The sequence below is a fragment of the Pristis pectinata genome, chromosome 33 (genome assembly GCF_009764475.1).
Source record: "Pristis pectinata isolate sPriPec2 chromosome 33, sPriPec2.1.pri, whole genome shotgun sequence".
Classification (NCBI taxonomy): domain Eukaryota; kingdom Metazoa; phylum Chordata; class Chondrichthyes; order Rhinopristiformes; family Pristidae; genus Pristis; species Pristis pectinata.
Window position 1 is genome coordinate 6,008,722 of NC_067437.1, and position 21,845 is coordinate 6,030,566.

At 42.2% G+C, this 21,845-nt stretch overlaps 1 protein-coding gene across 3 annotated transcripts in view; it reads left to right on the forward strand.

Annotated features, from left to right (window-relative positions):
- Positions 1-2,497: 2,497 nt before the first annotated feature.
- elfn2a (extracellular leucine-rich repeat and fibronectin type III domain containing 2a) overlaps positions 2,498-21,845 on the forward strand; it is a 322,992-nt gene continuing 303,644 nt past the window's right edge. For 2 of the 3 annotated variants that reach the window (XM_052043298.1, XM_052043299.1), the window contains exons 1-2: positions 2,498-2,719; positions 4,928-5,108. The gene's annotated coding sequence lies outside the window, so the exon portion shown is untranslated. Of the gene's footprint in view, positions 2,720-3,173; positions 3,186-4,927; positions 5,109-21,845 lie in introns of those variants that run through there. The other variant, XM_052043300.1, reaches the window with a different exon arrangement.

Below are 21,845 nucleotides of genomic sequence, written 5' to 3' on the forward strand. Positions count from 1 at the left end.
GTCCTGATGAAGGGTCTCGGCCTGAAACGTCAACTGTTCATTTCCTTTCACAGATGCTGCCTGACCTGCTGAGTTCTTCCAGCATTTTGTGTGTGTTGCACCAGATTTCCAGCATCTGCAGTCTCTCTTGTGTCTGTAGTTACATGATACTTTCTTTAAAGAAGTAATGGTCTTCAAGCAACAACTATTGTTCACAACCAATACCACAGGTACTCAGGGGTGAAAGTAACTTAAATTTCTTACCAGGATAGTGCTATTGTTAACACTGTTGACTTAACCCAATTATAGTGATGGTAAAGGCCATTTCTTTACCATCTTGTAGCATCTTCTTTTCACCTCTGCAGTATGTTACAACTGGCTAGCAAAATTATGAGCCTACTTGTACTGTTGGGTGTCCATGACAGTTGTAAAGCATGTCAAACGATGCATTGTACAATTATACCAAAGATCTTGCAGAGGGGGTAAAGTAGCAATGAAGAGATACTTTCCAATGGTATTAGAGTAGATTTTTAAAAATTCATTTTCAGGATCTTGGCATCACTGGCTTTTTTTGAGCATTATTAGTTGCTCTTGAGAAGGTGATGGTGAGCTGTCTTCATGAACCACTGTGGTCCTTATGGTGAAAGTTCTCCCACAGTGAAGTTGGGAGATGGTTCCACAATGTAGACCCAGCAACGATGAAGGAATGGCAACATATTTCCAAGTCAGGAAACATATGTGTAACATGAAGGGGAACCTGCAGGTGGTGGTGTTCCCTTGCAACTGCTGCCCTTGTCCATCTTGGTCACAGGTTTGGGAGGTGCTGATACACAAGAACATAAAAACTAGATGCAGAAATAGGCCAGACAGCTCTGAAGCAACAAGTAATCCGCTGGAGGAACTCAGCAGCATCTGTAGGAGGAAAGGAATTGTCGACGTTTCGGGTTGAAACCCCGCGTCGGGACTTCAGCCTGAAATGTAGATGATTCATTTCCCTCCAGAAATGCTGCTCGACCCGCTGAGTTCCTCCAGCAGATTGTTTGTTGCTCCAGATTCCAGCATCTGCAGTCTCTTGTGTCTCCATACAACCCTTTGAATCTGCTTCACTTTTCAATAAGATTATGGCTGATCCTGTGTCTCATTTACTTTATTGCCTGTTCCCCAGACCTTTTGATTCCTTTATACCTAAAAATTTATCAATTTGAATCTTGATTATACACAACCACCAAACATCCAGGGCTCCCTGGGAAGAAGGACAATAAGCCTCTTCTTAAAGGAATTAATGAAGAGACGATATCCTAAAACTATGTCCCTTAGTTCTATACTCTCCAGTCTGTTGCTATCCCCTTCTCAATCTCACCAGTTTGAAGCTTTTGTTCTGTTAATGTTTGCAGACTAGGTCTAGAGAATTTGAATTAAGAACTGCCATAGTACCTTTTCTTCTTCAGCTAGGGTTAGATGGTCTCAAGAAACAGGAGCAGAAATAGGCCATTTGGCCTCTCAAGCCTGTGCTACCTTTCAATAAGCTCTTGGCTGATATCTTTCCCAATACCTCCTGATTCCCCATGTGTCCAAAAAATATATATTGCTCACCAGCTGAGAATCCAAGGAGCTCAGAATTCCAAGGATTTACAACTCTTTGAATATATAAATTTGTCATCTTGCTCTTAAATCCTTCGTTATTCTTGATGATGAAATTGAAATACTTTAATCTCAGTGATAATCTCCACATCATGAGTCACATGGATGATAATCAACATGAATAGCAATTCTCTTACGTTTTTCATACGTTGTGCTAATTTCTGGAGGGTGCTCTCGGAAACAACATCGTCCCATCCAAATCAAGTTTGTTGGTGACCCAGTCACAGAGAGGTGCCAGGTGGAGACTGGTTGCACTTCAGAGTCATGTGGTAGGAAAACTTGCTCTTGGGCTATCCCCTGAAATCTCCAGGCAAATATAAGACAGGTGCCTCTGGAAACGTTCCCACCTGCTTTCATCTGGGGATAGAGGTGGGGTGTGGGTAGGAAGCACATCAGAGGAAGCAAATATTGTTTGAAGGAACTTGCAGAAAAGGACAATCAGCTTTCCCTTTAAAATGAATCATTTTTTTAATGCCCTACTAGTCAGTAGCAAGAGCAGAAATATGGATGGAGATCCATGCATGCATGTGATACACAATTTTTTTAATATTCAATATTTTTGAAATTCAGTCTGACTGTCCAGAAAAGCTCCACTCCAGCTGAGAGCAGCATGTTGCAGTGTTAAAGCTAAACCTTTTCAATCAAGCCAGGCTGAATTAATCACTTTCTTTTAAATGCCAATAAAATTCCAGCTTGCTGCAGGAGCTCCCAGCAGCAGCATCAGCAGCAGGCTTCTCTCTCTCTGCATGCATGGATGTGTGTGTGTGTCTATGTATGTATCGTACACACATATCCATGTGTATATAGATATGTGTATGTATGTATGTGTGTGTGTAGCAGAAACACAGAGAGCGAGAGAGAGAGAGAGCGAGAGAGAGCGAGCAAGAGAGAAAGAGAGAGAGAGCCAGCCAGCCAGCGAGAGACTATAAGTGGAGTTAGCTGTTCAAGCACACAACCAACCCACGGCACTGCAGAACTCACAGCAGCTATATTCCATTCAATCCTCAAAATTTCATTTAAGGGGATTTTTCTTTCAAATGTTGGCAAGAGGAGCCATTTGTGGGTCAGCCCTGGAGATGGAAGGAGCCTTTCTGCTGAGGTATGATACATTTTTAACCTTGCTTCCTAAGGGGAGAGGAAAACAAAATCTTTCTGTATGCAGTGTGAACGTGTGTGTGTGTGTGTGTGTGTGTGTGTGTGTGTGTGTGTGTGTGTGTGTGTGTGTGTGTGTGTGTGTGTGTGTGTGCGTGTGTGTGTGTGTGCGCGTGGACCTAAAGCTTCAAGTTAGCTTTATTTAACAATAAAAGGGATGGTATGTGATTCAAAGAATCCAGTAAGAAATAAAAGCGTTCTGTATTGGAAGAGAGCTATGGGGGAAAAATGTGGTTAACACCAGAGAAATAAATCATCAGCAGAGGGAGAGAGAAATAAAAGCAATATAAATTTGTCACCATTATCTGACGTGGAATCTATTTGGTAAAGCTGGCTGGTCTTCAGTCAGAAGATTCACGGGGACTGAACATTTGGTGAATTGAAATTTGCAAGTCTTAAGGGCTTTTAAAACTGTGAGTACTGCACCTTTGCAAGAAGTGGTATGTGTCTGTGTGTGTGTCTGTGTGTGTGAGAGAGTGTCTGTGTGTCTGTGACATTGATAAATGAAATATTAGTATTATTGCATCGTACGATTACCAAAGTAAAACAAAATCCCACAATACTTAATTTAAGGGCTTGTCTAATGATTGCATGGGTGAAATATATTGCAGCAATCTTTTACTCGATAATTAAGGGATATAGCCTTGCACTGAAACTGTGCATTTAACAAAATCACTCAGATTTACTGAGTTAGAATTTCTGTCCAGGATCTTTCATTTCTTACTGACAGTCAGGACTCAATGTCTGACCAGAAATTCAGGTGACAGTGACCCACAATCAGGCAATGTATGAATCTGTAACACAGAACTGACATGTTTAGCAGGCTAATTATTCATCTTTGTAGTCACACTGTATCTGAGAATAATCTTTGAATAGGTGTCGGGTAATGATTACGGAAATAGAGCTAATACATTGCATTGATCATGAACAGGATGAATGCATCAGTATTGGTCATGCCTCTATAAAACTATATACAGTATGTGTTAACTTGCAGCATATGATACAGGTAGGTGGCAGCATGTATGGATGCATAGCTGAAGACTGTTGCATGTATTGTCAAGAAATCAATATTATATTGCAACTATTTAGACATACGATAGACGCAGAGGTGTTGAGGAACAGGAAAACATTGTTCATAATTTATATGGTATTGACATGGATGGATGGGGAAGCAAATGAATATATACAGTAGCTAAAAAATAAAGTTAATATAAAATCAATTTAACTTCAGGAACTTCAGTGTTAGTATCTGTAGGAGACATGGATTTACCATAGAATTCTTCAGTATTCTGCTTTGGTTACCAGATGTTGAAGACCTCCTGATCTGAGACTGTTAAACAAATTTGCAAAGCTGTGCACAGCTGCATAAGGGGAACCTTGGTTTGAATGTTCTGATCTATAATGCATGAATTTTATGAATCACGGTCCAAGGATATAAGTATCTGTCTGTTTATACCTGTATGTTTGCACTTGCATCTTTTTAGTGATGTTTAAGTAATGCACCCAATATATTTATTGATTATGGTTTGGCTAGCCATCTATAATGTGACAGAAAACTTATTAAATATGTATTGTCTGTAGGATGTTATGCATATTTGCAGTAAATGTACCTTATATTAGCTACATTATCTACACGCAATATACAGAGGTTATAGCATATATTCTGTCATGCCTACCAAGACATTAACCATCTACTGATGGATACTAAAAATATGTCTCCATTACCTGTTTTGAACTCTCATTGTTTTCATAACTTCCACTAGTTTAAACATCTCTTATTTTATCCATTTATTAATTTTCCTGTCTTTTAACCATATATTCCCTCTCGTAGAATTTACCTACAAATATCTCTCCTCTATCTATTTTACTTGTATTAGACTACATTTCTATCAGTATCTCAATGCGTGTATTCACTAATCTACATTTTCCTCCCTGTAATGTTATCCATATAAATATCTGTAATAATTCCACTATTTTCCTACATCTGTGTGTTCTTTTTTTCTATCCATGCATCCACCTCTATTTTTCTCAGTCGATACACATGCCCTTTCATCGATCTATTTAGATCTCTCATTCTCTCTCTCCCCTCATAGTCTCAGTTGCCATTTCAGGTAAGGTTTTATCACTGTTTTGTAAAATGTATTTTTTATTATAGAGTTGATTTCCAGTGTCTGGACTGAGTCTTGGGCCACATGGTGTAAGGACCCCAAATCCTATGAAGGAAATTGAATACATTAATGAAGAAAACAGTAAGAGGACCAAGGGATTTTAATCTGCTGTGATAGGAAATGAGAAGCCCAAGGATATAATCGCTTTGAGCTTAAATTATCAAGAAGGTAAGACACGTCTTATCTTGTCCATATCTTCCCCATGATTATTGATTTAAATATCAGACAGTCGTTATATTTCCTCATTTGTTCTAAACTTATTCAGCTATTATACAACAAAACTGTTTTAATACATAACTATTGCAACAAAAGGCTTTTGCTGGTATTCTCCAGAGGTTCTTTCTGTAGACAGTGTATGACAGCGTTACAAGTTGACCGTGAAATCCTCTCACAGTGTGTTTGAAAAGAAAGTTCTGATTGGCTACAAGTCCTTCATAGGTCAATGTGAAATTTATTGCATTTCTGAGGATAACAAACAGGGTTTCACTTGATATTGGAAAATCAGCAGACTTTCTTGTTTTATTCACTTAGTGGTTAAGCAAACCGATGGCTGTGAAATGCCAATTTGGGTTTGGAGACTTTGCTTTATCTTGTTTTAGTAAAGGTTTTGAATTTTGCAAGGAGTGGGATAGACTGAGAGGGGAGAAGCTTTCTTCTGCGAGATGGGTAAGTGGTCAGTAAAGGAAGGCTTCATCCAGGGTGTCTGTCAGTTAAGCATTCATTTTTATGCTTCAAGTTCTTGTAATCTGGAATGTGATGCCTAAAAGGGTGCTGTAAGCAGATTCAATAGTGATTCTCAGAATTAGGTAACTACCTGATGTAAGGAGTACAAGGAAAGACCAGGGGAAGTGGGCTTAATTGGATAGGCAATGCGATGGGCTGAATGGCCTCCTCCTATACGATTCGATGATTGAGATCTGAAAGTGGCCAACCACGGACTGTGTGATTGCCATTGGGGCCCAGCTCACATGTCTTGACTATTCTCTTTCTAATTGGGATGTTCAAGTTGCTTAAGATCACCATCAAGACATGCACTCCTGCCCCAGCAAAACAGCTAGCTGGCCCCCTTTGTTGAGTAGGGTTGCTAACTTTCAAGGGTTGTCGAAGAATCCCCAAGAAATGAAGATGGAACTCCTAGCAACCAGAAAGGTCCAGCATGGAAGGCTTGTCAGGTCTCTATTGGCCCTGTGTAAGAACAGTCCAGCTAGGTCCTCTCCCCCAGTCTCTCCCGAGAGCCTTGCAAACTCTTTCCTTTGCAGTTTTGACTCTAACCTCACTCCCTCCCAGGGCAGTGTATTTCAGACTCCAACCACTAGACGTGTAAAAAACAGCTTTATTCCCACATCTCTTTTAGTTCTTTTGTTAATTGCCTTCATTCTGAGTCCGCTGGTTCCTGACCCTCCACCAATAGCACCAGTTTCTCTTCATCTACCCCAATTAAACAATTTATGATTTGAATACCTCCATCAGATTCCCTTGCAGCCTCCTGTTCCAAGGTGGAGAATTGAGAAGAACTCCTAGGGGAATTAAAGTGTTAAGTGTTTATATTAAGTTTTCCTTGAACACTTCTACTAATAAAACATATTGGAGATATGGGGGATTGGGCAGCTGGAGGTGGGGGGGGGGGGTCATGTTGAACCCTCCAGGAATATGTCCAACAGTAACCTACCCATTCAACCAATCTCAGATCATGAGATACAGAACTCAATGGTACAAAATCAAGATAGAGACTCAAGAGACTGCAGATGCTGCAATCTGGAGCAACAATCTGCTAGAGGAACTCAGTGGGTCGAGCAGCATCTGTGGAGGAAAATGGAGAGTCGAGCTTCTGGTGCTGTTTCTACTCTCCCCTCCCCCATCTGCCTATCAACCCTCCTCACCTGGATTTACCTATCGCCTGCTATCTCTTGCTCCACCCCTTCCCTCCACCTCTTTATACTGGCTATCTCCCCTCTTTCAGTCCAGATGAAGGGTCTCGACCAGAAATGTTGACTGTCCAATTCCCCCCATAGATGCTGCCTGACCCACTGAGTTCCTCCAGCTTTTTGTGTGTCGCTACAAAATCAAGCTTGTTAGACAATTTGTGAAGTGATGTTGAGTTGTCTGCTTCAGGTGGATCTTTACTGAAGGAGGCCACAAGGTCAAAAGATAGGTTTGAAGAGAACATTGAACATGTAAGCAAGTTCATTCATTAACCCTACTGCAGTTGTTGGAAGCACTGATTAGTTTAAAACAACCACACTTTCTTGATGATCCTGGAGTCAATGGGCTTATTGGACAGCTTTGTAAATTTTTGCTCCCTTAAGACCCCGTTTTATCGATGCTTGGTTTGTCAATATTATCATTCTGTTAGGGGTAGGTTCAGGAGAAGTGGGATGTTTGGAATTTGGTTTAATTGGTTAAATGAATGGAGGGCAGTAGTTGCCTATGTTGGTGACATACGAGGCAGTGATTTAATCGAATAGATTTTATTGTGTCAGCAGCTGGATTGCCTTCTCAAACAGACTGACAAGTATTATTGAGTCTCCATCAAACATCGATGTTGTTTACTTACATTTGACATTTGCATATTTTACCATCACATGGCAGGCATGCTGTGTGTTAGAAGCAAAGAGTGTGAGTTACCCGAGAAATGCATTAATGATGAAGGAACACCCTCGCTCTTAATGTCGTATTCTGGGATAGGGTTGGGTAGATGCGAGTTGCATTGCTGAGATATGTGATAATAAGACAGGGTTTCAAAGATTCTTTACCAAGTACCAGCGTTCTGATCTTTCTTATCATTTTTTTTTCAGACTTTAGCAATAGCACCACAAAAACTGCCAGACATTTCCTCCCTGTGCGTTGTACGACCACATTGCCAGATGTATTGTGATTTGGGTTCATGCCTGCACATATTAGGCTGGATGTCAAACATTGCATTTGTTGCTGTTATCAGTTGATCAGCTTGACTGCCAACCACTGTGCACCAATGGTTAAATAGACTGTATAGCATAGAAACGAGCCATTTGCTCCAATGGTCCAGTGTTTAACGTGCCACATCACAGGCTCCTCAGGCTGTGGGTACTCTGTCCTTCGACTCCATTCTTTGATCCACACCCCTTTGATACCCTCACCCAATAAAACCCAAATGCACCCCACCCACCCCACCTCTCCCTCCCACTGCCCAGCACCCATAACCTTTTGATGGATACTCCAATACTTCCAATATTCAAGTCCTGATGCAGGGTTTTGACCCGAAACATTGATAATTCCTTCCCCCCCCCCCCACCCCCCGCCACCCCCACAGATGCTGCTCGACTCATTGGGTTCCTCCAGCAGGTTGTTTCTTGCTCCAGGTTCCAGCACCTGCAGTCTCTTGTGTCTCCATGATTCTAACACTCTTCATCCTTTCAACACAAGATGCCTGAGTACTTATTATGGGATTGCATCCTTTAGTTCCAGTTCCCCTATGAAGTAAGTAATTTATCTGTGGTTTGCCCATTTTCCCATCAATATTTCTTTTCATTGCAAAAGAAGATGTCTGCTCTGTGGGCCAGATCATCATCCAGGTTAAGGACTTGGATGAGCTATGCCAAGAAAGAGTGACTTTGGGATGTTAAGAAATCTACTGTAGGAAAGGAGCTCCTCTCGTAGGAAGAATTAGAGTATGGAACATAAAATTGTTCTGCAATTCGATAAGATCATGGATGATTTGTAACTTTACTCTATCCACATGATCTACTTCAATAACCTTTAATGTCCTGGCCAATCGAAAATCAGCCAATCTCAGTTCTAAGGTTTCAATTGGCTCCCAGTCTCAGCATTTTGGAGGAATGAATTCAAGTTTCCATTTATTTCCATATTCTTAACAAATCCTGAGGAGCCTAGATCTAATTTTAAGGTTCTGCTCATTCATTCTTGACTCCTTCATCTTGACTCCTCTCTCTGTCTATCTTATCAACTCCTTCCATGATTTTAACCTCAAGTAGACCTCCCCATTAATCTTCTGTGAAGGGCTGGTGAATGTAACACAGTGAAACTGACGAGGGAATGGGTTTGAGGGGCTGAATGACCTGTTCCTGTCTAACCATGTTCAACTCCAACTTTCTTAGCAACATGGTGCTTCTCTCAGATTTCCACAGCTCATATTAAACCTAACTTTGACATTGTTGCAAACCCTTCTGCTGGAAGGTTATTCCGAGTAGCTTGTTTGTGTTGAAAAAAAACCCTTTAGAAAATGTTGTTCTTATGACGCAGGATGTCTCTCTGTAGGCACATGTAGACACTGAGATAATCAAGGGCAGCCTTGTGTGCTCACAGTTGCATTGGTCCTCAATACAAACAGTTTGATCCATGTCAGTGAGAGTGCTGCAGTGAAGAGGCACAGAGCTGTTTAAAGCATGGGGATCCGGTCACAGTGACTCCCTTAGCAGTGATGCTTAGTTTTTAAATTCTGATTTTCTTATAAGAGATGTCCCATGATAAACACACATTTAGTGCTCAGATCTGTACTTGGTGTGAGGCTGAACCATCCGTCCCAGGGCTGTGCTGGTCAAGCTTGTCTGGCTGTCTAATTGTCTCCATGTCTCCACGATAAGGAAAGGGAACATCAATCAGGCTTTCTGCTCCCGAATGCCATTCCGAAGCCAATGTTGGAAAGTGTGTGTACGTGCAGTTGTGGCTATGTCTGTGCCTGTGCATATACATGAGCTTGTGTGTGTCTTTGTGCATGTGTAACTGGGAAGTAGAGTATCTGTGTGTGTGTGAGACATGCATATCTGAACATGCAGGTGCACACACCTGTGTGTGTACCCGTCTGTGTGTAAATATGTGCATGTGTAAATGTGTAACTGTATTTATGCAAGTACCTGTTTGCATGTGTATGTTTGCATGTGCAGACACTCATCCATTTTCCCATAACTACATATATGTGTGTGCGTGTATGTACATTGCAATGTGTGTGCCAGATGTGAATCCATGTGGAGGTGTGAATCCATGTGTGTATGTGCACGTTGCATACTTATACATTCTTGTGCCCACGTGTATACACCTGAATGTCCACATCCAGTGAGGATCAGGGCGGGCTGCCTATCTGCTTGGTTGAGTAATTAACCATGTTCGTGCTCACTCTTTGTTCTCGTGTCAGGCAAAACAAGTCAGATAATGGCAGCAGCAAGTGGATTTGGAGCTCTGCTGAACTTGTCTTCGGAGGAGAAAGGCTGAAAGTTGATGGATAGGAAACAAACTCCTAAAAATATTAAACAAACATATTATAAGTAAAGTATATTAAAAACCCACCGACTAGAAGTGACTCAAAGACTGTAACTCAATTTGGTACTGGTGAATTTTGAGCAACTGCTTGAATTTCAGCCTTGTGGTTAACTACATCAGAGCCCTTTGAGTGAATTACAGCCCTGCGCTGTGCTCCCAGTTACCTGCAGCTGTGAGTATAATACACATCACATAAATAGGAGAGTGCAAGCATCACAGAAAGACTGAGTCACCTGATTACTTTCTGGCTCAGCAAATTTATTATGAGGAGCTGAGTCATACAGGCCAGGGAGATTCCCGGCATAATTCTTCGGCTCTGTTGGTTACTGACTCCCAGTTGGTTCGTTTGGTATGCCCTCTGCAATTATCCTCAGTTACTTGACAACAAAGACAGCTTGTAATTTTATGCTGCTATTAACAGAGCAAAAACCTCTTCAGGGGTTTCAGGGGAGAGTTATCCAACAAAATTTAACCAAATTACCTAAACTGAGATAAATAATGTTTCAGCCTGAAATGTCAACTCTATTTCTCTCTCCACAGATGCTGCTTGACAGGCTGAGCTTTCAGCATTTTCTGTAACTTATCATTTTCATCAACTATCGTTTTCATTGAGTTTCATCAATTGCAGTATTTTCTTTCTTGCCACAGGAGATATTAGAACTGCTGAGTAAAATGGCCAAAGAGGCAGCTTGTTTTGAGCTTCCTTCAACTCCAGTGTGTCCAAAATATAAAGGACCATTGTTTGGTCGGGAGAATTTGACTGGGATTTCTGTGGGGATGTGTGGGGGATGGTGAAGGTTCCTGAAGAGAGAGAGATTGGTGGAAGTTCAAGTGCCAATGGCTCAAAACAGCCAAACACTACTCCACCAAATTTTCCTGATCTACAGAAATATTGATGGAGCATTGGAAGTCTGCTGTGAAAATTCAAGACCATACTCTGTTAGGTAAGGAGTCAAATGAAGTTGTCTGTCTGGCTAGGCAAATGTGGGGAGATGGTGTCTACTGGTGAGCAACCAGTTAACAGAGGGCACACACTGAAATTAGTAAGTTAACCAGAAGAGAGGGGACGAGGATATTTAGAATGCAGTGAATTGCCTTGTCTTAGAATACACCACCAGAAAGGATGGTGGAAACAGATTCAATCGCAGATGATTGGATAAATGCTTGAAATGGTAGAATGTGCAGGACTGTGGGAAAGGAGCAGGAGAGTGGAAGTAACTGAGTAAATACCTTTTAAATTAATTGAGAAGTCTGGGTAACGTTAACTGATGCTTATCCAAGCAGCTACCGTTGGGTTCTGTTTCCTAGTATGAATGACAATGAAAAATCGGTTATAGTTATTCAGACTAAGTCAGAGATGCAGAAAGTAAGCAATTTTCAGCAATGAACTGATAATCTACATATCTATATATAGCTTGTTGGTCAGGTATTCAGCTAATGTGGCTCAGTGGGAAAATTTTTCTGATACTGAGTCAGATTGTGGGTTCCAGTCCAGTTATTAATGCTCAAAAGTTCAGGTTGAAAGCTCGGTGCAGCTCTGAGGGAGTGTAGCAGTGATGCAGATGCAGTCTTTCAGAAGAGGTACAAAACCAAGGTCCTATTTGCTTTCTTAGGTAGATGTTGAGGATGGTGTGGAGCTATTTTGAAGAACATGAGTCTTCAGTCCTGGTCAATATTTAGTAATACTATATCTATATTATCTGGTCATTATCTGTGTGTAAGAACTTCCTGTGTACAGACCAGCTGCTACAACAATAACTACATTTTAGAAAGAACTTTGCTGAAAAATGCTTTGAAACATTGACACAGGTGCTGTATAAATGAACGTCTTTCTTTCAGGGGATATACCTGTTTTATCTCAGCATCTAACACTGGTACCTTTCTGCCTGAGTACTATCAGTAACCAGCTAATCGTATTGTTCAGTGTATCAGTTGACCAATACATTGGAATGATACATCGAAAAGAAATCCAGTTTACAATTAAACATGAACTTGCTTGTATAATGTTGGTGAGTGAGAGGGAGTTGCACTGCCTCTTGAAACCCTGGCCATGATGCCCTCCAGAGAGAAGGGAGCTAACTCTTGAATCCCTGCCATGTTGACATGTTCTACTGTTTTTTGAGTTGGACCTGTTTACTCCTTCACTTACATTACAACTGTTGACTGGACTTAATTGGCTGCAAATGCTTTGGATGTCACGGAAAAGATGTGAAATTCTTTCCTTCACCTGAAGTCCTTGGAATGTTCTGTTTGATGGGCTCCCAGATGGAACGGTAGCTTTCAAAATAATGTTGGCAAAATATCTGCAGGAGAAAGGTTGCAGGGTTGGGTGGCAAGAGTAGGTGAGTGGGACTAACTGCATTGCTTTTGAAAGAGGGTAGTGGAGTCTTGATGGGCAGGCTGGCTCCCTCTGTGGTGGAGTGAAGGCAAATTATCCCAGATTCTTCTGGATTTTCCTTTGGAAACTTTGGAGCCAAGGCTTCCAGTCCAAAGTATCATACTAGTGCACATGCATTGAAAGTCGGGGGGGGGGGGGGGGCAGCAAAGTTCAAAGGAGATGTGTGGGGCAAGTTTTTTATACAGAGAGTAGTGGGTGTCTGGAATGCGCTGCTGGGGCTGGTGGTGGAGGCAGATACGATAGAGGTGTTTAAGAGGCTCTTAGATAGGTACATGAATCTCTATGGAGGGATCTGGACATTGTGTAGGCAGAAGGATTTAGTTTAATTTGGCATCATTAGCTTAATTAGTTTGGCACAACATCGTGCACCAAAGGGTCTGTTCCTGTGATGTGCTGTTCTATGTTCATCAAGACAGGCAAGTTGCTGCCGAGCATTGGGTTGGCTGCAGGCCACTAACTATGAAGAAGGAGGCCATTCATCCCATTGTGTCCGCACTGGTCCTTCTGACGAAGAAGTCATTTAGTCCCCATATCCATGCAATTCACGCATCTGCTTGATACACTTTGAAGGCTCATATTGAATCTACATCCACCAGTCCATCAGATAGCATTGCAAATTAAACCACTTGCATGAAGAAGTCTGGTTTGGTTGTGAGTTACCTTCATCTACTGCGAACACTTTCCACTGAAAAATGCAGACCATGTTCTTAATGAAATCCGAAAATAATATTCACCTTTCACTGAAACACAGAAGGAGACCATTCAGCCCATCAAGTCTATGCTGGCTCTCGAAGCAATCCCCTCAGTCCCATTCGCCCATGGATTTCGCTATAACCTATTTCCCCTTGCATGCCCATCAACTCCATCTTGAATGTCCTACCACCTATCTTTAGAGTCAGACTTATACCACAGGAAACAGACCCTTCGCTCCAACTTGTCCATGCCGACCAAGCTGCCTACCTGAGCTAGTGTCACTTGCCAGCATTTAGCCATATCACGCTAAACCTTTCCTGTTCATGTACCTGTCCAAATGTCTTTTAAATGTCACCTCAATCACTTCCTCTGGCAGCTCGTTCCATAAACACACCACCCTCTGTGTGAAAAAGTTGCCCCTCAGGTCCCCTTTCCCCTTTCACATTATATCTATGCCCTTTGGTGTTAGACCCCCCCGACCCTGGGAAAAAGACTGTGACCATTCACCTAATCTATGCCCCTCATGGTCACCCTTCAGCCTCCTACACTCCAGGGAAAACAGTCCCAGCCAATCCAATCTCTCCCTACAACTCAACACCTCCAGTCACCCTAACACTAGAGGTCATTTGCAATAACCAATTAACCAGCACCTCTTTGGGATATGGGAGGAAACCCAAGAGATCACAGGGAGGATGGACAAGCAGACGGATTCTGAGGTCAGGATTGAATCTGGGTCACTGGGGCTAGTATGTACCATCCCTACCAGCTGTGCCACTGTGATATGGTAATGAAGACAATTCTAGTCAATTATCTAAAAACAAGTTCATTGATAAAGGTTTTAGGTAAAGCTTGGTCTCAGAAACCTCCCAACAATCAGCAAGTCTCAAAAAAAAAACACACTTTCACATTCTGTTATATTACCAAGTGTCCAATCTGGTACTCAAGATGATGTATCACAAAATGTATTGCTATGGTAACTGGGTAGGCTACACCACTCTATTACCATAATCACCAGTAGTGATGTGCAAAGCAGGGATGAAAACCTTAATCTGTCCAAATCTGGCCACTGCCCCCTGCATAGAACAGTAAACTGACATTAGCAGTCTTTTTTTTTAATGAGCATGTGTAAATTTAAATTGGCACCAGGTCCAAATTCTCTAAGTTGTCACCAAGCTGCAGAAGAGGCTTGCAAGTTGAATCAGTTTCAGGTTCAGCAAGACTGCTTCACCTCAGACGTAATGAAGGGGCAATAACAAGGTGACTCTTCGTTGGTGCCATCGTTGTCCACCTGCCTCTCCCAGTAGTCTGAGAATCGTTTTGAGATGGGGTTAGAGTCATAGAGTCATACAGCATGAAAACAGGCCCTTCGGCCCAACTGGTCCATGCGAACCAAGATGCCCCGTCCAAGCTAGTCCCACGTGCCACGTTTGGCCCATAACCTTCTAAACCTTTCCAACCCATGTACCTGTCCAACTGTCTTTCAAAAACTGTTATTGTACCTGCCTCAATTACTTCCTCCAGCATCTCATTCCACATACGTACCAGCCTTTGTGTAAAAATAAAGGTTCCTATTAAATCTTTCCCCTCTCACCTTAAACCTATGCCCTCTATTTCTTGATTCCCCAACCCTGGGAAAAAGACTGAGTGCATTCACCCTACCTATGCCTGTTATGATTTTACACACCTCAACGAGATTGCCTCTCAGTTTCCTATGCTCCAAAGAAATAAGTCCTAGCCTGTCCAACCTCTCCCTATAATTCAGTCCTTCAAGTCTTGGCAACATCCTTGTAAATCTTTCCAGCACTCTTTCCAGTTTAATATCACCCTTCTTATAGCAGGGTGACCAAAACTGAACACAATACTCCAGGTGTGGCCTCAACAGTGTCCTGTACAACTGCACCATGACCTCCCAACTTTTATACTCAATGCCCTGACTTATGAAGGCCAGCGTGCCAAAAGCCTTCTTCACCACCCTCCAAGAGCCTTTTCAACACCCTCTTCCACAGGGATCTTCCACTGTTATCCAGACTGGACAATTCCTAAGCACCAGCTCTTCTGACCTGTGTCCTTTTCCTGAGACAGCAAGCTGGTGTGTCAGTTTAGCCACAGGGGTTTAGGAAATGGAATAGGAATAAAGTATCATTGGAACATCTGTATATGAGATATAGGAACACGAGGACAGAACGTAGGAACAGGAGGAAGCAATCTCACCTCTCAAACCTGATTGGCCATTCACCTAGATCACAGCAGATCTGTGACCACCCTTTTCTCCATATACCTAAATCTCATTGGCTATCAAACAACTATCAACATTAGATTTAAAATTAAAAACTGAGCAGGCATCAATTTCATTGGAGCAGAAGAGACTGAGGGGTGATCTTATAGAGGTGCATAGGGTGAATACACACAGTCTTTTTCCCACGGTTGGGGAACCTAGAGGGCATAGGTTTAAGGGGAGAGATTTAACAGGAACCTGAGGGGACAACATTTTCGCGCAGAGGATGGTCCATATATGGAATGAGCTGCTGGAGGAACTAGTTGAGGCAGGTACATTAGCAGCATTTAAAAGGTTCTTGGACAGGAAAATGGACAGGAAAGGTCTAGAGGGATGTGTGCCAAACGTGGGCAAATGGGACTGGCTTAGATGGGCATCTTGGTCAGCATGGATGAGTTGGGCTGAAGGGCCTGTTTCTGTGCTGTATGACTCTATAACTTTATGACTCTCTGACTTTAACTGCTGTTTTAGGAAGGAAGTTGCAAATTTCTATTACTCCTTTCATGTGGAAGCGTTTTCGAATTTTGCTCCCAGAAAGTCTGGGTCTAATGTTTACACTATGACTACTGGCCCTTGATTCACCAATTTACAATGGACAAGTGGAACAAAAACCTCTGCTTTCTTTCATCATTTTCTCTTATACCACTCCCAACATCCATCACGGGCACAACCCTCCCCACCATCGAGAACACCTTCAAGATGTGGTGCCTCAAGAAGGTGACATCCTTCATCATCCATCTGGGACATATCCTCTTCTTGTCACTACCATTGGGGAGGAGGTACAGGAGCCTGAAGACCCACACTCAATGATTCAGGAGCAGCTTCTTCCCTTCTGCCATCAGATTTCTGAACGGTCCATGAATACTACCTCATTATACCTTCTGTTGTGCACTATTTATTTATTTATTTTGTAATTTATACTAATTTTTAAGTCTGCACTGTACTGCTGTCGCAAAACAACAAATTTCACGTCATATAAGACAATGATAATAAACCTGATTCTGATCCTCTTTGTGTTTACCCACAAGTATGATTTTCCCTCATGATATCTGGAGCTGTTAAACTCAAGAGACTAATACAGTATGTTAACAAGCTTACCCAATAGCCCCAGAGCTATTAAAGATGAGGGATCCCCAGAAGCTTGTGGAGGCTAGGTCATTGGGGGTATTTAAAGAGGAAGTAGATAACTTTTTGAAAGGTTAGGGAATGGAGGACTATGCGGAACTGGCACAGAACAGCACTTGAGGCCTGGGGCTGATCACCCTGGTGGGGCAGGCTTGAAGGGTTGAATGGCCTATGTTCCTCATGTTCTAACTTCCTCGTCAATCAAGCTTAGTGATCACAGAGCTGTAAATTACTGAGATGTGCATAATTTATATGTAATCCTTGTCCCTGGGACAATGACCCTGCTTTTACTGGGAGAAGTTTCTGCAGTTCCCCCACTCATTAAGCAGACCTGTTTTTCTGAAGAAGTCAATTTTGTTGGGTTTACAATTGATTGTTTGTTGTGAATTATACATCCAACTCATTGGCTGATGCACAGTTGTCAATAAATACTTTGTAAAATTTATTGCATTTTTACTTTTATAGAAGAGTTTTAAAGCAACAACCTAACTCTCATCTCTTCCTCTGCCTTGCTCTCCTAGAGGTGAAGCTGGAGGAAGTGCGAGATTAACTTCCCTGGTTTGAAAGTTTCTCAGTTTCAGAAACACAATGGTAGGACAAGTATGACATTGCTCTTTTCCTCGAGCAGAAAGTCCCATTTATTTGATCAGATCACCAGTGTGAAAATCTCTTTTCACAGTTTTAGACGTAAAAGGTTTCAATGTACTCTGTGTACTGGAACTGGTAATGTGAAGGAAGGAATCAAATTATCTGCCTGAAGTGGGATGTTTCAATTCCAAGAAGTAAAGGAAAAAATAATCAAAGAATTGCACTTAGGATCTTCAACAATCCAAAGCACTTAAGACCCACTGAAGAACTTCTTTGAATATTACCACTATTGAAATGTACGAAAAGCAGCAGCAAATTTTTACACACAAACTGCACATGAAAATCAATAAACCTGCAGATGCTGGGAATCTGAAATAAAAACAGAAAATGCTGGAAACACCGAGCAGGTCAGGCAGCGTCTGTGGAAAGAGAAAAGGGTCCGAGACAGGTTCTGATGGAAGGATTTGGACCTGAAGCTTTAGCTCGCTTTCTCTTTCTGTAAATCCCATCTGACCTCTGGAGGGTTTCCAGTATCCTCTGTTCTTATTCCACAAACTGAAGTCCTGTTAGAACATCGAACATTACAGCACAGCACAGGCCCTTCGGCCCACAATGTTGTGCCGACATTTTATCCCGCTCTGAGATCGATCGAACCCTTCCCTCCCACATAGCCCTCCATTTCTCTATCATTCGTGTGTCTAAGTCTGTTAAATGTCCCTAATGTATCTGCCCCCACAACCTCTGCCAGCAGTGCGTTCCACGCACCCACCACTCTCTGTGTAAAAAAACTTACCTCTTGACATCCCCCCTACACTTTCCTCCAATCACCTTAAAATTATGCCCCCCTCATGTTATCCATTTTCGCCCCAGGTAAGAGTCTCTGACCATCCATTCGATCTATGCCTCTTATCATCTTGTACACCACAACTGGATCTTTTTTTATCTGGCATAGTGGTAAAGCCAGAATTTAATGAGCATCTCTAATGGTGGGGGTTGTGGGCAGAGATGTTATGGGCTCTGCACGTTTACCTTGGAAGTCAGACAGGAGCTTGGTTTACTGACTTGCCTGAACTCTCTGACAGTGCAGCACTCTGTCAGTACTGCAGCAATGCATCCGCCTTGGTTTTGAACTGACGTCTACCTGTGAAAAGGATGAGAAAGGGTGGGGTGGTGAAGTAAGAGGAGATGGAGAGAGAGAAAAAGTGAGGGAGAGATAATATTTGACAGAGTAGGAGGAGGTAGTGAGGAGGATAATCAAAGTGATTTTACACCACGTTGCTGCTAATTTGGATATCTTGACAATAGCTCATGGTCTGGAACTTCCTGGGGGTTGTGAACCACCATAGCTCTTCCTCCTCTGTCCACTGGGTCCACGGCTACCTATAAGGAGAGGTTGGACAAAGTTGGGTTGTTTCCTCTGGAGCGGCAGAGGCTGAGGGGAGACCTGATAGAAGTTTAAAAGATCATGAGAGGCATAGACAGAGTAGACAACCGGTATCTTTTTCCCAGGGTCAAAATGTCTAATACTAGAGGGCATGTATTTAAGCTGAGGGGGATAAATTCAAAGGAGATGTGCGGGGCAAGTTTTACACAGAAGACACTGCCAGGGATAGTGGTGAAGGTAAATACGATCGGGGAGTCTATAAGGCTCTTAGATAGGCACACGAATGTGCAGAGATACATATACTTGTGCATATGACGATAAGCTTGACTTCGACTTTGATATGGAGATTGTGGATGCGGAAGGGATTAGTTTAGTTCGGTGTTTAACTGCTGGTTTAATTGGTTTGGCACAACATTGTGGGCTGTTCCTGTGCTGTACTGTTCTATGTTCTAAGACATTCACAAAACCATTATTAAACAAGTGTATAAATTAAAATTCATGTAAATGATTAAGTACATTTAAGTTAAACTCAATTAATTCAAAGTGTGAATTACCTGAAACTTACCCCTCTCCCTTGCAGCCGTTCCTCTCCATTTAAATGAATGTTGTTGCAGCTACCTCAAGTGTAAGTGGACGGAGGTCCAGCGGGCATGTTTCCCAGTGGAGGTTGATCCCTCACAGAGCGTTGCTGAAGATCTCTCAGAAAGTTCAGGAGCCGTGCATTCTAGTGCTGGAGTCCCTGAGCCTCCTGGGAGTTCCATGCAGAAACTCTGGCACGTGTTCATCCCCTTAAAGGGGGGATGTTTTCCCGTCAGTTGCTAGTACTAAATATAGGTGGTAATATTGGCCTGCAGCTGCATTCACCTCTGCATGTTCCATCTCCTCGAGTTACTGGAAACACAGGTGTAGAGGTGAGCACAGTTGGGGGTGAACACTCTTATGTGAGGTCAATGTGAGCTACAGAAGGTAACGATTTCCTTCATTGATTCTTGTCCAACACATAGAGAGGGGCATGTATACAAAGTATTGCCAACATATCTGACAATTAAGAGACATGAGACTGCAGATGCTGGAACCTGGAACAACACACAAAGCGCTGGAGGAACTCAGTGGTTCAGGCAGCATCTATGGAGGGAAATGGACAGACGACATTTCGGGTCGAGACCCTTCATCTGACGATTCACTCACATCTGGCCCAAGAAGAAGAATCAAGAGTAGGCCATTCAGCCCTTAACACCTTTTCTACCATTCAGTAAGGTTATGATTAACGTTTTATGGCAATAGCTCTTTCTTGTACCAACTCCATATCCCTTGAATTTTTTAATCCCAAAAGAAATCCATTGATCTCTATCTTGAATACATATCACCATCTGTAGCCCACAGGCCAGAGAAAGTTTCAACAAAGGCACACAGGCCACATACTAACAAGAGCAATAGAGCTAGTGTGTGAAATTGGCTGTGGTATCTCAGCAGTATCCCTCTCACCTGGGTCCCTTTCGATGCAAATGAGCTCCTCTTTGCTGTGTGTTGATGCCACAGTTGTCACATTAATGCTGATCTGGCTGTAATTGCATGTCCTCAGTGATCCTTCTGAGTTTCATCATCTGTATTGATCCAAACCTAATTCCTACAAGGCCACCTTCAAAATGTAGTATTAATGCTCTAGAAAGAGGAGCCCAAACCTCCTTTGGAGCCAAGGCATGAGGCTTTGGTTCATGCACCTGAAATAGTAATTCATTGGAAGTTTTACTTTATAAATTAAAGTTTAACATCTAGGGACATAAAGCACATGTAGTCTCCAGGGCTTAAAGTGCATTATTTATCGTCTAATGTTTGTTGTCAAGTTTATTGCCATCTGCACAAGTCCATGTGTGCACAGGTGCAACGAAAAACTTACTAGCAGCAGTGTCACAGGCACATAGCATCAGACAAGCAACATTCACAAGAAAAACGTAAATTAAACATAAATTATACACGGTTTCTACAAGGAAGAACACAATTAGAACAAAAAAAAACAAAATCCATTGTAATGCAAAGTGATCAAAGTGGTTATAGTGTTGCTATATTGAGGTAGTGATTAGGGTTGTGCAGGTTGGTTCAAGAAGTGAACGGTTGAAAGGAAGTAGCTGTTCTTGAACCTGGTGGTGTGGGACATCACGCTTCTGTACCTTCTGCCTGACGGTAGCTGCGAGAAGATGGCATGGCCTGGATGGTGGGGATCTATATTGTGGAATGTCTGTGTTCAATGAAGAGTTTAAGAAGCTGATGATTGTGGAAAATGATGTTATTTTGGAAGGACTGCAATAAATTAGGCTATTTAAACTGCCTGGTGTGCTACTAAGCTGTGTAGACTAGGAAGCCCCTAAGGTGAATTTTTGGTCTATGCATTGTGATCTGATTTGTGGTGGGCCAACACCAGTGCAACATTTGGCCTCAGAAGATTGAGGTTTGGGAGAAATGTCATATTCCTGATTGTAACTCCTACAGGAAGAATTGTGCCTGTAGATATCGGGAGAGAACAAGTATTAAAGGATAACTGGACCAACACTCCTTGTTGAGATCTGTCCCTGGAAAAAGCCCACTTGGGTGAGTTACTGTGGGTGAACAGAACTGCTAAGACTTTGAGTTAATGGCTTCAGGAGAGGATGAGCCAAAGGCAGGAAATTGGAGTGCTGGGAAAAAAAATCAGACGCTTTTATGGTGCAGGGCAGGGTAAATGATTAATTATGCAAGAGTGAGGAACCTTTTGTAAAGGTGAAACTGGCGCAGTGTCCAGTGAAAGAGAAACCGCCAAAATGCTTGACAGAGATCTTTCAGACTCAGGGACCTGGCACATCAGATCAAACCACTGGGCATTTTGTCAAGATTTTTGGGCTGGAATTTGTGAAGCAAATGATGGTAAAGTGTTGACCCCAAGCCTATTGATTTACTCTACGCTGCTCGATGCTTCTTTTCTCCTTTTCTCCTTTTCTCTAAAGACTAAGCATGGCCCCAAGACTTTAACGGTGTTTCTTTTTCTGACACTTCTATCAAACACCTGTTCAGAAAATACCTTATTATCTGACAGATAGAATTACTTCCACCAATTTGTACACACTCTCTCTGCCTGCTATAGTTTTTGTTCATCTCCATTGAATGGATAACATTATATCTATTATTCCTCTGAAATATCATCTTCAGTTCTCTTTA